This window comes from Heterocephalus glaber, unplaced genomic scaffold (assembly GCF_053883595.1).
Source record: "Heterocephalus glaber isolate CG9 unplaced genomic scaffold, H.glaber_assembly_v1.0 deba00001509, whole genome shotgun sequence".
Lineage (NCBI taxonomy): Eukaryota > Metazoa > Chordata > Mammalia > Rodentia > Bathyergidae > Heterocephalus > Heterocephalus glaber.
This window is the reverse complement of record NW_028258325.1, coordinates 9,044,624-9,064,014: the sequence shown is the minus strand read 5'-3', so window position 1 is coordinate 9,064,014 and position 19,391 is coordinate 9,044,624. Positions and strand designations below refer to the sequence as shown.

The following is a 19,391-nucleotide window of genomic DNA, read 5'->3' as shown; positions in this document are numbered from 1 at the left end:
TAGTTCAGTACTATTAGAGGGGGTAAATGTCTTTTGGCTGATATAGAAATATTTCACAGATATTTACTAAATGTGAAATGACTAAAGCAACATACACAAGTGTGAATGGTAAAATGTCCACATGTGTGCATGTTGAAAAATTATTAATAGTAAACAATAAATAGAGATACTGGTAAATTGCAGACCACATTCAAATGGGCCACTTGTGCCTCTCAGCACTAAAGTCTGCATTCTTTCTGCCACATGGAAGAGTAACCATGTCTGGCTTTACTTCTAAGGCACTCAGTTAGTGAATGACACCTAGTCACTAGTCAGATGGCAAACCCAGTGCATGCTCCCCCCTTCCACACATCCTTTCCTAAAATTACCAGTGGTGCCCTGGTTCATGAACTTAATTTATTCCACGATTCTGGGCAAGATGGCCGTGTTTGTGTTTGTCACCCGTTGTTGAGTTCTAGAATGGAAGCAAAATTTTGCCAAATTCCTCTGTTTGAGAATCAAATTGTTTGTGAACAGAAGCATTCATGAACAGAGGCATTACTGTATTCACATTTCTTTGGTAGAGTTGTTTTGTTGTTGCTGTTTTTAATTACTACAGAAAGCAAGCCATCTAAGGGGCAAACCTTGGGTCAATCTCTTTGGAGCCTTGCTTTTCTGGAAAAAGGCCACATTTGGGGCCACTGTGACCTCAATTCATGACTCTTCCCACCCTGGCCCAGTATAATTGTACCCTAAGAGTGTTGTCATACTCAAAGGACATTCTGGGCTCTGACCTTAGTGTAAAAGTCTCCCTGCTTCCTTGTACATCTTCAGCAACTCTCCCATTTTCTCAGAGTTTTGATTTGAAACCCAAACAATCACTCACAATACAAACCAATGAGCTAGATTATTCATTTTGGGCTTACATTCAAAATAAACCTTTTCCTCGTGTCACTAACAACATCAAATTTGTCTATTTTGCAGCACGCCATTATGAAGTTGTTGCTGTATCATATAATGTTTGCATTTTTAGAGAAGTAACATACTAAAATCAATGGGTAAGATAGAAATAAGATAGGATCCAAGTATCTTGTTTACCTTAGAGGACAATTTTTATCAAGTAATAATGACAATAATAATAATAATAATAATAATAACAATAACGGTAAACCTTAGAAACTCTTATATGAGTAATGACCCTGTAAGATGAACAACTGAAATGGAACTAAGGAATAACAAAATTAACTTAAGACAGGTTGACTTGAGAAAGATCTCAAAATTTTAAACATTTCTAAAAGTTAGTTGATGATGTACAGCAAGGAGCAAGAAATCACTGCAATGCTGAAGTCTTTTGCATTTATCTTCAATTTTGTCCAAAAATCAAAACTGTAGTTAGTTCTGAATGTTACATATAATCCTTTCATAACTTTTAAAAACTATTGCTTCTATTTTAACTTCTTTTAATTTTTTTTGTCTAGATGCAATTATGAGTTTATATGATCAAAGATGATTTTAATTATAGTTAATCCATAGATTTATTAATTCACCATGATCGTTACATGGATCACAATGCTATATTTGACCAATATTTGTATTTAAATTATCACCACAAGCATAATTTTTCTTCAATATTTTGATTTTAATTGTTTTATAACGGTACTATATTTATAACAAAGTCAGATGTCATCTTTGAGGGAATGAAACTCCCAAAGCTTTCTCTTAATTGAATTTACCAAATAATAAAAGACAGTCAAATAATTATTGGAATGATTGTTTATTTATTTGTTTTATTTGAATAATTGGATAATACCATTTAACTGTTTGCAAACATATTTTCTACTAATGGAAACAACACTAACATTATGTATTTTCCCCTCTTTTGTATATGCACAAAAATTAAAATTAAAAATTAGGAAAATAAATTTAGAACAAAACTTAGTTTATCTAAATAAAAGGTCACATTTCATAGCCTCTGCAAGTGAAAATATTAATTTGTCATGTTCTGGCACAGTCTGCAGCCAATGATTCTGCTATGGCCTTCATGGTGAGTGCTTCAATGTCAACAAATATTTTAAGCAAGTTCAATAATCATTATCAGATTTCTACAAAAATGAAAACCTAATGCCTATGTTTTCATCAAACATGGATTTCTGCTTTGTAAGCTTATTGCTGCCAAAAATAGGTTTATTGCAAAATAAGTAAAAGAAGAGGAGGAAAAATGTTTAAAGGTGGAGGAGGAGGTGGAATAAAACCATATCAGACAATAAAATATATAAGGTTAAAGATTTATAACACAAAATACACAAGGCCTACCCTATTCCCTGGTAGTGTGTTTGGTCTTTAGTAGCATCCTTCAATCACTGCAATCTCTGTGTCTCAATAATGCCTCACCTCTCATTCCTGGTGTCCCTGATGACTGGTGGCCCTAGAGACTGTCAGGAGAAACAGCAGCAAATGCTTCTTCCACTTCCATCAAAAAGCAGAACACATTATTTGTCCTTGCCAACATTCATACCCAAACACCTCGTTTCATAGCCCACATGCTGTCCTTGGAAGGGAGGTGCTATTTGTGATTGCAAAGGACCCAGAGAAGAGAGGGGTGATTGTCGGCTACTGTTCAACTTGAACCATGTGCTAGGGAGAGATCAGATATCATGGCAGAAAATTCAACATCTGACATAAGACCACCATGATTATTTGGACCCTCACAAAGTACACTACCTGATGAAATGATACGTGATTTCTCTTTGAACCACTCAAACAGAGTGCAGGAGTGGACACATGATCCACTCTCCTGTCATAGAAGCTATTAACCCAATGGAAGGATGGGATAGCTTCCTAAAGATGAGCTAATGTGCCAAGATAAAGATGATACCATGATAAGACTCCTTGTGTGCTTTAAATCAACAGTATGAAGTGTCATATCTCCAACAAGAAGAATACACAGGTCCAGGAACCTGAGCATTGAGAAATGTCCTTATCACCATTCCCAGTAACTAGGTTAGGAAATTTATCCTCCCCTCCTCTTCAATCTTGGCTCTACAAGTACAGTTCCCACAGGGGGAACATTTTCTTGGAAATTAAAGGGAGTTTTGCAATTAACTTACAGGTTCTCATCAACCTTGTGCTCCAAATGCCTGTATACAGTAAGCAAAGAAAGGAACTTCCATATTGATTTTAATGAGATGGAATTGCTAGGAGAAAATAAAAGAAGAATGCAAATGTCATGGAAACTACTGCTATCTCCAAACCCAGTTTTGTTGCAAATGGCCAATAGAATGACCAGGTCTAAAGATTCAGAGCAAGAGCAGAAAAGAAATGAGTCATTGTGAAGTAATAACACCATCTATCATGGTGAGGTAAACCAAAAAAATCACTTTGATTTGCTCTAGATTGGAGCAAATTTCCTCTAGGTTTTACTTTGGGCTTTTAATTACTTTCTATTATCATTAATAATTGCCATACCAGAAGCATTCATTTCCCATTTATCCTCTTATATCACTATAACAATGGCAGATAAAGCTGACCAGGTTCAACATAACTTTATAAAAGGAGATTAAAATGCTGCACAGATTTTTTTTTTTTTACAGAATTGCTTTCAAGACAAATTGAATTTTATTGCTTGAAATGAATTTTTACGTTTTGTGGAGAGGGGACAAATGGGTGTCAGCCATTACAATGAACATTATGATGACATAATTGAAAGAAATCAAAGGGACTTCAATGCATGAGGTTTAATGCTCTCTTTACATGAGCTTTAGGAGATTTGTGTTGAACTCCAAACACATGATTCATTACCGCAAAATGCTGGTGACAAAATTAAGATTCTTTGTTTCATTGTAAAGATGAAGAGGCTCATTCTCATCATCACAGCTACTTTTTCAATTTTAAATGTCAAGTTTGCCTTGAAGTCAAAGGAGTTGTCTCCAACAATGATTCCACCCAGGAATCCAAATGTGGCCTGCAATATTGATGATTGCCAATATTGGTCAAGATTTCATTAAAAAGTATAACAAGTTGGAAAACATATGACCATGACAAATAAGCCATGAAGGCTAAATGAGACGTTTGTTCTCATTCAGTTCTCTCCAGAATACATGTGTTCATTGCTAGAGAGCCACCAATTCTACTTGAATGTTTCCCAGGAGGAGGAATCAGACTGCCTGGCCAGTGGTGATTTGGAACATTCCTGTGGACAATGAAGTAAAAAGTAAAATAGAGCCAGCCTCCTAGGTTTTGGGTTTGAGCTCCTATGTGGACAAAAATGTCATTTCCTGAAACAAAAGTGGCTTGGAGTAAAAGGAATTATATATTGATCATAAGTATGCTTTCTTATTCTTACTCTATTAAGATCTGGAAGCTTGGCATTTCTTGTCAGGTTTTGGTAAGGAACCAGTAGAAAGGGAAGAGCAGTCATCCCTCCATACCTGAGGATTCCACATCCTCATACTCACCCAAAGGGGGATGGAAAATACTCTTTTTATTTCATGTCTGTGCTATGTACATTTTTTCTCTTATCGGTAAACAATACAGTAAAACAAATTTACATAACATCTACATTGTGTTAGGCATTATACAGTACTAGAGATTTTTTTAAAGTGTACTGAAGGATGTGCATAGGTTATATCCAAATTCTACACCATATTTTATAAGGGATTTGAACATCCATAGGTTTGGGTATGGAAATGACATAGGTGAAAGGGAAAAAAATCCCCCACAGATTCTAAACATGATCATACTTGTCTTTTTCTTCTGTAATAATCTTTATGGGATTGTTCAATTTAAATATTTCAAACAGTAATTCTACATCTTGTTCTCTGCCTTCTTGCATTTACCATCCCCTCAGGCTATTTTTGTGATTTAAAAAAGTAATGTTTCAAGGAACTGGGAGTGGTGTTTTTTCACTTAAGTTCAACTAACTCTTCAAGTTAAAATGGTTACATGAATTTGAAGAGAGTGGTTCAAAGACTAAACTTCTTGATAGAAAACATAAACTTTCTTTTTATACAAGAGAAATTTTATAAAGAGAGACAATATATCTATTACCAGTAGCAGCCTTATTTATGGCCCCAAGGAACAAATATCATTAGAAGAAAATTATAATATCTGGTTTTTGTTCTCCAAATATCAATACTACTGCCTGCCCCTTAGTTACTTGGTTTTATTTTTTAGGTGTCCAAAGAGAATCTTCAATTAATGAGATTTTCTCTTCCTTGATAATCTTTTCAAAAATTATTGTCCACAAAACTAAATGTATTTACCATGGAGCATAAAGTAGGCTAGAAGACAAGATCTGACTTTTACTTCTTATTCAAAATAATCTCAAGAAATTGGGTCAGTCAGAATGAAAACAAGAAGTCATATCAAGCAAGCAAGTGCTATGATGTGTCCATGAAGATGTCATTGGAATTCATTTAAGAGACTTCTTTCTTCCAAAGAACTGGCAGCTTTCCACATATTTCTAAGTATTCACAGCCCTTCAAGAAGATGACAGGGAGAAAAGAAAACAAATATCACAATATTCTAACAGAAAAACACAGCGAACTAATATAGTTCACAATGTCCAGAATTCTTTTTGAAACAAGTTTTAGAGAGGGTTAGAGGGGATCCAAAAGGCTAGAAAAGTCATATACATAGCAATGAGGTAGGCAGGATTCAGACCTAAGTCTATCAAAATCTAAAGATCTTGCTCCTACTACTGACTCAAGAGAAGAATGAGCTATAGACCCTGGTCTTAAGGGCTTTAGAGAGTATCAAAGTGCAATTATCTTCAGTAGAGAAGGTTAGCTCACCACAAGTTTGAGAACTAACCACTTATCTACCAAAGAAAGCCATATGAGGGTATATTCTGTTTCCAGAGAAACAGAACCAATACAATGTGTGTGTGTGCATAGAAAGAGAAATTATTATAAAAATTGGCTCACTGGATTATGAATGAAGACTGACAAATTCCAGTCTACAATATGGCCTTACGCTTTAGTGGAGCAATGGTGGGTAGTGGGTGAGAAAACCCAGAAGAGCTGATGGTACAGATGAAGTCTAAGGTCCACCCACAGAGGAATTCTCTGTTGCTCAGACACTAGATATTTTGTTCCTTTCAGGCTTGAAATGTATAGGATGAGTCCACTCTTATTTTAGAAGCCATCTACTTTATTCAACCCTATTGATACAAATGTTATTCTCTTTTCAAAACCACCCAGAATAATGTTTGACCAACTATCTGAGCACCCAATGGCCCAGTCAAGTTTACATATAAAATTAACACCCATGGAGCCTTACAATAAAAATCTTCCAAATGGAAGAAGATACCACAGGTTGGGAGACAGGTAAGATCACGAGCATACACGGAAGGTAAATACTGTATAAGACACAAGAGGTGGTATGCATGATTTTGTGTGTGTGTGTGTGTGTGTGTGTGTGTGTGTGTGTGTGTGTAGCATGGAAAAAGATGAATCTCATCTCTGTTCTTCTCCACGTCTCTGAAAACTTAAAAAGTACAGGTCAGGTGGACCAAGTCCACTCTTGGTAGGTGCTTCTCTAAGAGTATTATTTATGTGTAGAAGGATGATAAGGTCTCAACAGAGGCAAAGACATCCAGAGAAATGCAACTAAAAGTGAGCTTCAGAATACATCTAATTGAATGTTGCACCAACACCATGTAGGGACAGTTAGCAGGAGAAATACACAGGGACACAAGGCACATGCCATGGCTGAGGTGACAAACAGTTATAGAAATGACCAGCTGCTTAATGGAAATTGGCCTTTGTAAAACCTTTGCAGGTGTAAAACAATTATTTTTAGGGATCTGCTTGCATGCATTTACTGAAAGTCCCTAGACTCCATGACCCTTAGCTCATTCTAGCAATGGCTCACCCTAGCAACAGCTCATCCCAGCAACAAAGACTAAGACCCTCATTGGCCTAGAGTATACCAATCAGTGAAGACCCCCATAACCCTTACCTCAATCCAGACAAGCTTACCCACATAAGTATGGGCAGAGTGAAGACCCCTGTTAAGAAACTTCTTTGAGCTCTCCCTGCCATACAGCTTCCTGTTTGGTACCTTTGCCTTCACTTTTATCATCCTATAAATAAACCTCTGCTTGGCATTCTCTTAATTTCTGGCTTCTTCATTCTCTGCTTGGGAGGTCTTTGGCTTTAAGTCAGCCCTGCCCCACTTGTACATTCCTCCCAGAGTGAGGGCACAGACCCAGAAAGGCAGAGGGTCTTTCCAGGGGAAGACTCCTAACTTCCCAGACCCCTATCTGACTACACCTAGAAATCCTATCTACCTGTTTCATACAATATTCCTTAGCTACTGCTAAATATTATAATGACTACTTGCAATGACCACCCTCCTCAAAAGCCATATAAGGCTGTTTTTATGTAGCATTATTTATTGAAACCTTTGTTTTGAATGCAAATCTAGCTTTCTGTAATTTCTTTTTTATCTGCTTTCTGGAACCATAAATAAATAAATAAGTAGTGCTCTTTGTGTCTTAGTCTCCTTGTCTAACTTCAGTTGAGCGCCTTATCATCAAGAACTATTCTTATTTTCACTCACTACACTAACTACTGCACTCCCCTAAGCTGCCATCTTTCAGATCCATCTCCACTCTTGCTTCTTGCTCATTTCAAGGAACAGGAGAGGAAGGATAATAGTTACACAGAGAATTGTGGTGGTGTGGTAGCCAGCTTTCCTATCAATGGGATTCGATACCAGGCACTCACAATTTCGAGGAGAGCTTTAAATTTGATGACAATTTCATGGGGATTTAGTCCATGGTTCCTTGGCTCCAAGGCAGAAATAAGATGAAAGGGCCTGGCAGAGCAAAGATACCCAGTTCATAGCAATTGGGAAGAAGAGAATAGAAATATTGCCAGCAAAATAAGGGGCCAGAGACTATAAATGGTAACCAATGCCACACCTCCATGACCCACCCAGACATACCATAAGTGTAACCAGTCCATCCCCAAAGCCAGTCAAGTTGACACTCTACCCCAAACCCCTCAGGTAGGAAGCTCACTGACTCATCATTAGAAGCATTCCTACATTGAACATCCCTGTCTCAGAAATGATGTTTCAAACTAAAGAAGACTCCAGAGGGAAGGCTGAGATGCCAAATGATAACATTATCTTGAAAAATACCTCCATCTCTACCAGATTTTCTCTTTTAACTAATTAGGAATAGTTTTCAGGGCTATTGTAAGAATTCGAAGTCATATCATATCTAACACACATAAAACATTCCTTACAATAAAGAAAGTTGAAATAAATGTTAAGAGAAAACAAAGGAGAGAGAAATCACAGACACCACCAGCAACAGACAGGGCAGATGCAATCTGTGTTCACCACTGACTGGGTCTTTCATAGAGACAAATGTCACCAACTGACGTATAATTGGGATTGAATATTTATACCACTTCCTGTTTATTAGATTTCTTTGATGTCACTCAATTGTATGCTCTTCTATTTCTTTTCTTCTTTTTTCTCTTCATAAATATTCATTCAGTGCTAAAAATATGCCAAGTATCATACAAAGTCAAAGAGGTTCAGAGAGACTTTACTGTGGAACACTCAATTTCCAAAATCCTAGTGAGTAATGACAGGCTGAATAGTTAGGGATGATGGTGACAAACAGGAAAAGTTTTCTCTTTACCTGACTCATGATAAAGAAAACCCTACCAGGATTCAAAGAAGAAGGATTCAAAATGAATGAATGAATGTTTGCTTTATACTCGGTTCATAAACTTGTAAGCATAAAGGGAGAATTTTACATGTGTGTTGCTTACAGTCATGCGTGCCTATTTTGGTAGTCAGTGGACTGAAATATACATTGAACAGATTATCTGAAAATGAAGGGACTTAAACAAGTGGGTCGTGTCCTCAGGTGTGGCTTGGCTAAGTCTCTCACAGGCTTCACTCAAATTGGCAACTGAACCAGCCTTCATTCTTCTCAGTGATCAACAAAAAGTCTGCTTCCAAGCTTACGCACATGCCTGTTCACAGGAGTCAGTCTCCTGTGATGCTGAGATCTCAATTTCTTGCTGGCTGTTATTCAAAAGCCACCCTCAGCTTCTTGTCATGTAACTCACAACCTGGGAGCTGGCGTTCTCAGTACAATAAGGCAGAAGAGTTCCGGTAAGATGGAACTCACGGCTTTTGCCAGTGTCTTTTCTTATAAACAAGTTACTGGGTCCAACCCACAGTTATGTGGAGGTGAGTTTTCAAGGACCTGAGAGTATTCTGAAGCAGGGGTAATTCCAGGCCATCCTACAAGTCTGCTTACCCAGTCGAGTTGGAAGATCTCAGGAGAGGAAGCTCTCAGAACTTCCTCTTGGCAGAAAATTGCTTAATGCTGTGAGTGCACTGAGGCCTATAGTTACTCCAGGTTCTTTCTCACCCTCTGAGACTCTTGCTTCCACTCTATTCTCTTTTAGTAGTGTTAGTAAAGAACCTGGGAGAAAGAATATATAAATATTTGACATTTTTAATGAGAAATGCATTTAATTGCCGTGGATTGTATCTTACAGATAGGGATCATATTGTATGGTGGTTTAACCACAAGTTATGGGTTTTTCCTGGATACTTTTTTCGTGTAATTTTCATAGAATTTAGAGGTTTTGTATACTAACATTAGTGCAAGAAACATTCCAAAGTCATGATGCCCACACGCTCAAATAAAGAAGATACATGAGAAAAATACGGGGTTATAGATATAGATTAGATGGATAGAAGATGATGTTGGTGGTTGGGTGATAGTGAAGAATTAATAAACATTCGTAATCCATGGGTTTTAAAAACGTGTTTCTTGCATCTTAGCTTTCTAAAAGTTGGGGAGTTGAACATATAAAAAGATCTCAAGAAAGAAAAATTCAAGAACAAATATGACCTCAAATCACTCTTTGGATTTGATAGAATATAAAACGAAAATGTTATTATGAAACATGAGCCAGAGACTTAAAAGTTGCCAATCTTCCTGCCAATATATTTGGACGTTTTTGGGTGATAACAAATAATCACTGAAGGACTTGAGTCTTTTGAAAGTAGTGAAAAGAATGGGAGGGAGATGAATGAGTGAAGAGAGATCAGTCAGAAAGCTTTGCCTTTCATTAGGGCCAAAAGACAAATGAACACAAGCTATGTTTCCAGCAGGAAAGTTGGAAGATCTCAGTCCTTGAAATGCCACATGGAAGAGAGTCATCCTCAGTTATGAACACCTGATTTAGACTTTGCAGAAGATATAAAAGTCTCCCATGAAATTTAGAATTTGTTTTTCATTTCAACGAGTGTTAACCTAACTAGTAAAAACTATCAGCAAAGCATACTCATGTTTAGAAGGAACATAATCTCAGAATGTTATAGAAAGGTAGTTAATATGTCTGATCCCCAGGTAAGATAAATACTGTGTAGTGAGCATTATTTTGATTTACACAGAGGATCCCTGACTTACAATGGTTCAACTTACAATTTTTGCCATAAAGTGGTACAAAAGCAATATCCACTCAGTAGAAACTATACTTAGAATTTTATTCTACTAACAGGTTACCGACATACACTATGATCCTTTCTTGTGATGTTGGGCAGCAGCAGCAAGCTGCATCTGCCAGTTCACAGTGTGATCATTATGGTAAACAGTTGCTGCTCCACAATGCACTGTATTGCTGAGCTAGGATGCTTTGTGAGCTAAATGTATTAAATTAATCTTCAAATTATGATATTTGATATTTGTTTGATGTTAATCCCAATTGCAATGGGTTTATCTGTATGTAAGACCATCTTAAACCCAGGAAATTGTGCATAGGGTTGGGATGCAAGGAAGTTTCCATCTAAGCTAAGAAGTAACACATGCACATGACCAGTTTCTCAGAGAAGTCCATCCAGGGGCATCACCCTGCTGCATTCATAGTCCACCATTATACCATCAATCCCACTGAAGTGTCAGCCCTCAGGACTGGGATCACATTACCCAAGCTTATGAAGCACTGAACAACCTGATGCCCACCTGGTAACTTACAACAGAAGTGCAATCATTGACTAGAGCCAACTCACAAATGCTGTCAGCACTTTCTCTCCCTGAAAGTTTATAGGAAGCTAAATTACACTTGAAAATTACTTAGTTAGAACAGATTTAAAACAAAAAAATTATTTATAAAAGATTTACAAATAGTAAGGCACCAAGCTAAGGTGACCTATCAGGATCTGGATTATGAAAACTTTCAGTTAAGATTTCAGTTCTTACACATACTAATTGTATGAAAGTAGAGAATCCACTATATATATATATATATATATATATATATATATATATATATATAGCTAATGGAGTTGTTGTGGAATAAACTGAAATGCTATATGTAAAAGCACATAGCCAAAATCAAGATAAGCTTGGCATGAAATACAAAGTATCAATAAAAGTGACACAACTATACATTTGTTAGACTTACAATTATACATTTGTTACACTAAATAACATATTTTATCTAGAAAAAACTGTCAGACTTCATGCTGAATTACATATTCTCTAATCTTTCCAAATTAATCAATACCAATTTCATAATAAAAATTAAAAGGAAAATATCATTCCAAGGTGGTTTATTAAAATATTAGGGCAAGGAGTTGATCATATGTATTTCTGAAAACTTTGTGCATGAGCTCAATGCCCAGCAAAGGTTGTGAATTATACCTTTATTTGGAAGTTATTCAGAGGAAACATTTAATTATTGTATTGAATGATATATAGCATTGATGATAATTTTGTGAAAAGCATGTTTTGTACACTTGAATGTAACTTTTCCTGTTGACTACCCTAAGACTTCCATACTATTATGTGAAGTTATATAAGTTGTCCACAAATGCACAACTAACAAATACCAGCCGCTTTCTAAAATGTGTAGCATTCCTCAGCCTCTGTGATAGGTAGCTTCTCAATAAGAAATGCATCAAACCAAAAATTGAGAAACATTGGTACACACATAGTAAACTTAAAACTGCCTTCATCTTTCTCTCTCAGTGTTTACAAGCCTGATATCACCTTTGGAATGGACAACCACAACTCTGGCATTGGGAGAACAAAAAAGAAGGAAGTGATGAAGAAAAAAGAGAAGAATAGGAGGAGAGAACTTCAGATCTGACTGTGACTCTCCCTTCAGGACAAGTGCAAAGGAAAAGTTCTTCTTTCCTCTCTGGTCCTCATATTCCTCTCCCAATGTCAAGTGGGAACATTGTTATATGTCAGAGACTTACAAAAAAGGTAAATAATAAAAGCCTAAAGTGGGCCGGGGATTTAGCTCAGTGGTTTCGCCCCCTGCTGCTCAAGCGCAAAGACCCGAGTTAGATCCGCAGTACCAAAAAAAAAAAAGCCTAAAGTTTTCAGACCTGAGAGCAGTCACAAGTAGGTGAAGTAATGGTTTGGACCTGAAGCCAGGAAGCCAGTATGAAAGACCGTGACATACATGGAAGGTCTAAAGCAAGCCTAGGATTTTACAAGGAGCAATGGGTGTTCACTCCAGGAGGAGAGAACAGAGAGGCAGAGAGCACTGGAGACTGAAATATCAAAGGGCTTTTCTAACTATGCACCTCATAGAAAGGAAAGTGTGGCCCAAACCCTGAAACCTCACCTTCAGCTTGGACTGAGTGTGCTCAGATGAGTAGTTTAACCTCTCCAAAATTACCCTCCCTGTGGGAAATGGTAGGATTCAGCTATCTAGTTGTAAGAATTGATCACAAGAAGTTTGTTAACTAAGAAAATTAAGTCATTTCTGGGAAATTCCACAAGTCTGTTTGTTAAAAGAATGCCGGAAAACTTTAAGAGACCTTGTAAAAGTCTCACGGGAGAAAAACAGGTTTTCCTAGTTTTCTTATTTACCATTTCCTGGGATCACAGGACCACGACCCAATGACTCTACGGGTGGTGAGAGAGATATGACTCACTATGCACATCTGTGATGTTTGTGATGGGCCGGTGGGCTTGATTTTGGCTGAAGTCGCCCTGCTCTCTTGGTACCATCTCATAAGAAGAGGGCTGCGGTGTGCTCTTTGATGTACGGGATTGGTGAATGGAAACAGGGGACTTGTGAATTCGCCTGTAGCTTTTATGAGTCACTTGCAGTTACTTGTCACCAGAGGTTAAAATCAGAAAGACGATAGCCAGAATAAGTAAGCTGCTTTCCTCCATGTATAAAAGCCTTGCTTCTTTCCTTTGTGATTGTCCAACAGTGTCAGAGGAAGTAAACTGCTGCTCATCCCCCAAGCTGTCTCCTTTCCTTTCTTTAAAGGTTGGTGCTTTCTGGGGTCTCAGGTCTCCCTCTAGAGAGACCACCAACACCTCCCTATCAGTAAAATAGGATAATAATGAACCCTGTAAGATTATTGTGAAAGTTAAATGTGCACATAGAAAGTGCTCACCAAGTTGTAGCTAGTATGACTGCTTATTCCTGGCAGAATATACCCCAGGTGAGCATTCTGGGTGAGCCTCATCACCTGTCCATGAACAACAGGACCAGGGCTGGCATGGAGGATGTTCAAACCCCTGCCAAATAAGCTGACCCTTTTGCAGGTGAAAAGTGAATGCAGGCTTCAAAAGGTCAGCAATGTGTTATCTGAGGGACTTTCACTCTCCTGGCAGATTTTCTGGGAGCCAGAGCCATAAATAAACTCCCTCCATTGCAGCCTTGACGATGTTTTTGTTAAAAACCTGGAGAATGCTTGTCTTTCCCCAAACCAGCTTACCCACTGGAAATGACAATAAGTTGATGTGGGGCTGGTTCACATTGCTTGTCGCACAACAGAGGTCACCGGCTTGCAAGGGAGTATTCATCCTTAGGAGACATTCTCAGCCATGATGCAGGAAGTGAGCAAAAAATAATGATTGCAAAACCACCACAGACCCAGGTTTCTCTTTTAGGATGGAAATTCCACAGCCCTAGTCTAGTCTCCTCTGAACCTTGCAGTCTTCCTGGCCCCACCTCCTAGCTCTCCTTTTCACGTTCTTTTTTCCACACCACTTACACATACCCATGCGTTCACCACTTCAACTGTTTTCACTCAGAATCCTCCTGGCATGGAACGTGTCCCTCTGCTCAGTCCTTCACCTAAGTAACTCCTCTGTGAGCATTCATTCTAAAAACAGCTCAAACTTAATCTCTACTCCAGGAAGTTTTCTTAAGTCACTCCCTTCCCCTTCAGACTCACAGGCCCCAGCTCTGAGATGCACATTCATTCATCAAATATTTGGAGACTACACATAAATTGGAAAGCCCTGTATTTCTGTGGATGTGAATTATCAGATAATAATAGCACACTGTTGTAAAATCATTAACAATCTGCCTTTCTCACTTGAATATATGTTTCTTAATGACTAGGTCCAAGGGCTCTTCATCCCAGTTTCCTCAGTGCCCAGTAGAATGCATTTAATGTATTTTTTGCTGAATGGATGAAGAAAGGAAGGAAGGAAGAAATGAAGGAGGCTAGAAAAGAAGAACGGGAATAAGGTTGGGGGCAGTAGGGAGGAACAAAAGAAGAAAGTGGACACAAGAATGAAAGGATGATGAATCTGTCTCCCCAAACTCCTCTTCCACTCACCATCCATCATTCCCGTGAACAGATGCAACCTGACAGCCAGTCTCTTTCTCCGGAAGTGATTTCCATCCAGCTCATTGGTATGACTCCTCTGCAGCTTCACAGGCCTGCAGTTTGCTCTAAACAAGCATGGTAGTCTGTAGACTTCTTTGACAGGGTATTGCAGATAGAGCATGTGCTTTGGATTCTTGCAGACATATGTTTAGTCCCCTTTTGCTACTTGGAATCTCTTTGATGTTAACAAAGTTATTTTACACTTTTCCCTAATGTTCCCCATCAGTAAAAACAGTATTTATTATCCTCAGCTTGAAAGTCTGGTAAAAGGACATGAGGAGTGTTTGAGATACGTTAGAGCCTCAACCAATCAACAGGGACCTCTGAACGCTTGGAGTTATTATGAGATTTTTGTCAGTTTCATTCACTTTCAGAAAACACAAGGAAGTTTTATAAGTAAACTCTATAAAAAATGTCTCCAGCTTCTTGCAGCCATGCACCTAGTACACTAATAAAATTAACCCTGCACTTTGCTCAACTTATGACTCCCTAGGTTTTAATATTTCCTGCTAAATGGATATTTCAAACGTCCTTGGGAAAAATAGCTGCATTAAACATGCCAAGAAAATAAATACATACCTGCAGCTTAAAAAGAGTAAATTCAAATTAGTGAGAAAAACATCAAGTTCATAATATATAAGCAGGCAATGCGTATTCAGTTTCAGCAGAGGGGAGGCCATTGGTGATGAGGTCTGACTGCTCCTCTTTCCAAGCTTGCTCCACCTTCCCTCACTCTGTGACCTTGAGGAAAGTGTTCACGGCCCTGGGAATCACTTTCCCCATCCATGAAATAGATTCAGGAATAGTAATTTCAACAGAGATTGGGAGTGAGCATTAAATGAGAGTTCATAACAAAACCATAACCAACTCTCTCCAAACAGCTTCAATTTATTTCAGATTTGCTATGATCTTGACATTTTGCCGTTAAAGTCACTAAATTATAGCCTTTTATTTATTTATTTAAATTCATTAATTTTATTGATACATTTTTAGGTATACAATATGTTGACATACATTATTGGGAAGTTGTACCTTTATATGATGCTTCTTGGTTCTTATTTTTCCCCATTCCCCTAACCTCCCTTTAACCCCTCCACCTCTCTCTATTTATAAAGACATTGTTTCCATTTTTTCCTTTTCTCATATTTATTCCTTTCCCTTCTCTCATTTCCCCTATCCCTCCCACTTCCCCTTCCCCTGTGGACCTTTCTTCCTATTTCATATTATCTATTATACATTTTGATCCTTATTTACACTGCCAGTTTCTCACACCAGAGAAACTGTTTGGTATTTACACGTGTGTGACCTATTTATTTCACTGAAGAATATGGCTTCAATGTGCATCCAATTAGCTATAAATGTCTATAGTTTCCCATTCTTTATGGCTGAGTAATACTCCATTTTATTTTTTTAAAAAACACATTTTCTTTATCCAGTCTCCAGTTGATGGGAAATTGAGCCCTTTCCAAGTTTTAGCTATTACAAACTGTGCCACTATGAACATGGGTGCACATATATCACTATGGTATGATTCTTTTCATTCTTTGGGGGAGCTACTCAGCCGGGGAACAGCTGGATCAAAAGGGACCTCTTATCCTAGTTTTTTGAGGTATCTCCGTATTAGTTTCCACAGTAGTTGCACCAGTCTACACTCCCACCAACAATGGAGAAGGGTTGCTTTTTCCCCCACAGCCCCATCAGCATTTGTTATTGGTTAATTTCTTGATAGCAACCATTCTTTCTGGGGTGAGGTGGAATCTCAGTGTTGTTTTCACTTGCATCTCTCCAATGACCAGTGATGTTGAACATTTTTTCATATGTCTATTTCTACATCTTTGTCTGAGAAATGTCTGTTCATTTCAGATGCTCATTTTTGGATTAGGTCTTTAAATTTAGGAGATCTGATTTTTTTACAGTTCTTTATATATTCTAGATAGTAGACCTTTCTCTGAGGAACAGCTGGTAAAATTTTTTGCCCACATTGTGGGTTGTCTCTTCATGCTGTTTGTGATTTCTCTTGCTGAGCAGAAGCTTTTTAATAAAAAGAGATACCACTTGTTGATTTTGCTAGTTCACAGGCAATTGAGGTTTTTTTCATGAAATCTTTTCCTACGCCAATATCTTCATTCTACTTAACCCCTCATCCGGCCAGTTTAATGTTTCTGTTTTAATATTTAGATCTTTAATCCATTTTGATTTTAGTTTAGTGCATGGTGAGAGATATAGGTCTAGTTTCAATCTTTGGCAAGTTGAAACCCAATTTTTCCAGCACCATTTATTAAAGAGGCTATCTTTCCTGCAGTGAGGATGTTTGGCTCCTTTGTTGAAGATGAGATGGCTGAGTGTGTCTGGAGTTGTTTTGGCATCTTCTAATCTATTCCACTGGTCCTCAGGTCTGTTTCTTTGCCAGTACCATGCTGTTTTATCACAGTAGCTTTGTAATATAGTTTCAAGTTGGGGATTGTGATACCCCCTGCCATGTCTCTGTTGCCTAGAATTGCTTTTGCTATTCTGGGTCTCTTCAGATTCCAAATGAGTTTTTGGATTGTTTTCTCAAGTTCTGTGAAGTATGGTGTTGGAATTTCAATCGGGATTGGATTAAATCTATATAGCACTTTTGGAAGTATGGCCATTTTCACTACATTGGTTCTTCCTACCCAGGAACAAGTAATGTCTTTCATTTTCTTCCATCTCTTTTTTCAGACTTCTGTAGTTTTCAGAGTAGAGGTCTTTGATTTTTTTCATTAGGTTGATTCTTAGGTATTTCATTTCCTTGTATGTTATTGTAAAATGAATTCTTTCTCCAGTTTCTCTCTCAGTGAGTCTTTTACTTGTGTACAGGAAGAGCTATTGGTTTTTGTGTGTTGACCTTGTCTCCAGCTACTCTAAGGAATTTGGTTATTAAGTCTAGAAGACTTTGGTGGAGTTCTTGGGGTCTTCTATATAGAGTGTCATGTCATCTGCAAATAATGACAATTTAACTTCCTAGTTTCCTATCTTTACTCCTTTTATTTCTTTCTCTTTTCTAATTGCTGTGGCTAATATTATGAAAAGTAGTTTGAACAGGAGTGGTGATAGTGGACAACCTTGTCTTGCTCCTGATGTTAGCATGAAGGATTTCAGTTTTTGACAATTTAGCATGATATTGGTTGTTGGTTTTTCATAGATGGCTTTTATCAGGTTGAGGTAGAGACCAACTATTCCAATTTTCTGTAGGGGTTTTTTTGTGCTTCTTCTGCATCTATTGAGATGATCATATGGTTTTTGTTCTTGACTCTAATAATATAGTGCATTACATTTATTGATTTGCAAATGTTGAACCATTCCTGCATCCCTGGGATAAATCCCACTTGGTCAGGGTGTATGATCTTCTTGATGATATTCTGCATTTGGTTTGCAAGTATCTTATTAAGGATTTTTCCATCTATGTTCATTAGTGAGATTGGCCTATAGTTCTCTTTTTTGGTTGGGTCTTTCTCTGCTTTGGGGATCAAGGTGATGCTTGTTTCCAGGAATGAATTCAGAAGTATTGCTTCCCTTTCAATTTCACTGAAGAGTTTAAACAGTAGTGGGAGTAGTTCCTCTCTAAATGTCTTGTAGAATTCAGTGGTAAAGCCATCAGTACCCAGGCTTTTCTTAGTTTGTAAGTTTTTAATTATGTTTTCAATTTCTTTGATTGATAGTGGGTTGTTTAGAATTCTTAGGTCCTCTTTGTTCAACTTTGTTAATTCATATGATCTAGGAATCTGTCCATTTCTTCTGTGTTTTCCATCTTATTGGCATATAGGTTCTGGAAGTAGGTATTGATGATCCTCTGTATTTCTGCTGGGTCCATTGTAAATTCACCCTTTTCATTCCTAATTACATGGATTTGAGCCTTTTCCTTCCTTTTTCTGATAAGGCTGGCTGAGGGTTTGCTGATTTTATTCTTTCGAAGAACCAACTCTTGGCTTCATTATTTTTTTTTTTGTATCGTTCTCTTAGTCTCCATTGCATTGATTTCTCCTCTGATCTTTATAATTTCTTCCCTCATATGAGCTTTGGGTTTGTCCTGCTTATCTCTTTCTAGAAGCTTGAGGTTCAGCATCAGGTTGTTTAATTGGGCTTGTTCTGTTTTCCTAATATGAGTATTCATTTCTATGAATTTCCCTCATAAGACTGCGTCCCATAGATTCTGGTATGTTGTATTGTCATTGTCATTTAACTGAAAGAACTTTCTGATTTCTTCTTTAATTTCCTCTGTGACCCATTGCTTATTCAGAAGTGTGTTGTTCAATTTCCATGTGTTTATGAAATTTTTGTGGTTTCTTTTACTATTAATCTCCAATTTCATCGCATTATGGTCTGATAATATACAGGGGATAATTTCAATTCCTTTGGACTTATTCAAATATGCTCTATGAGTGAGTATGTGGTCTATTTTTGGAGAACAACCCCTGTGGAGCTGAAAACAATGTGCATTCTGATTTAATGGGGTGGAATACTCTGTAAAATTTGTCAAGTTCCTTTGTTCAAGAGTTTGATTGAGTTCCAGTATTTTTTTGCTTATTTTTTGTCTCATTGATCTATCTATTTATGACAATGGGGTACTGAGGTCCCCTGCTACTATTGTATTAGTGTTTATTTGATCTTTCATGTCCATTTGTATTTGTTTTATATAATTGGGTGCATTTTTATTTGGTGAATGTATATTTATGATTGTCATGTCTTCCTCTTGGATGGTTCCCTTTACAAGGATGTAGTGTCCTTCTTTGTCTTTCTTTTATTTTACCTGCAAA

At 37.5% G+C, this 19,391-nt stretch overlaps 1 protein-coding gene across 1 annotated transcript in view; it reads right to left on the bottom strand.

Annotated features, from left to right (window-relative positions):
- The window catches only part of LOC110349690 (uncharacterized), a 339,954-nt gene that overhangs the window by 203,138 nt on the left and 117,425 nt on the right, over positions 1-19,391 (bottom strand). The gene's annotated exons all lie outside the window — the stretch shown is intronic.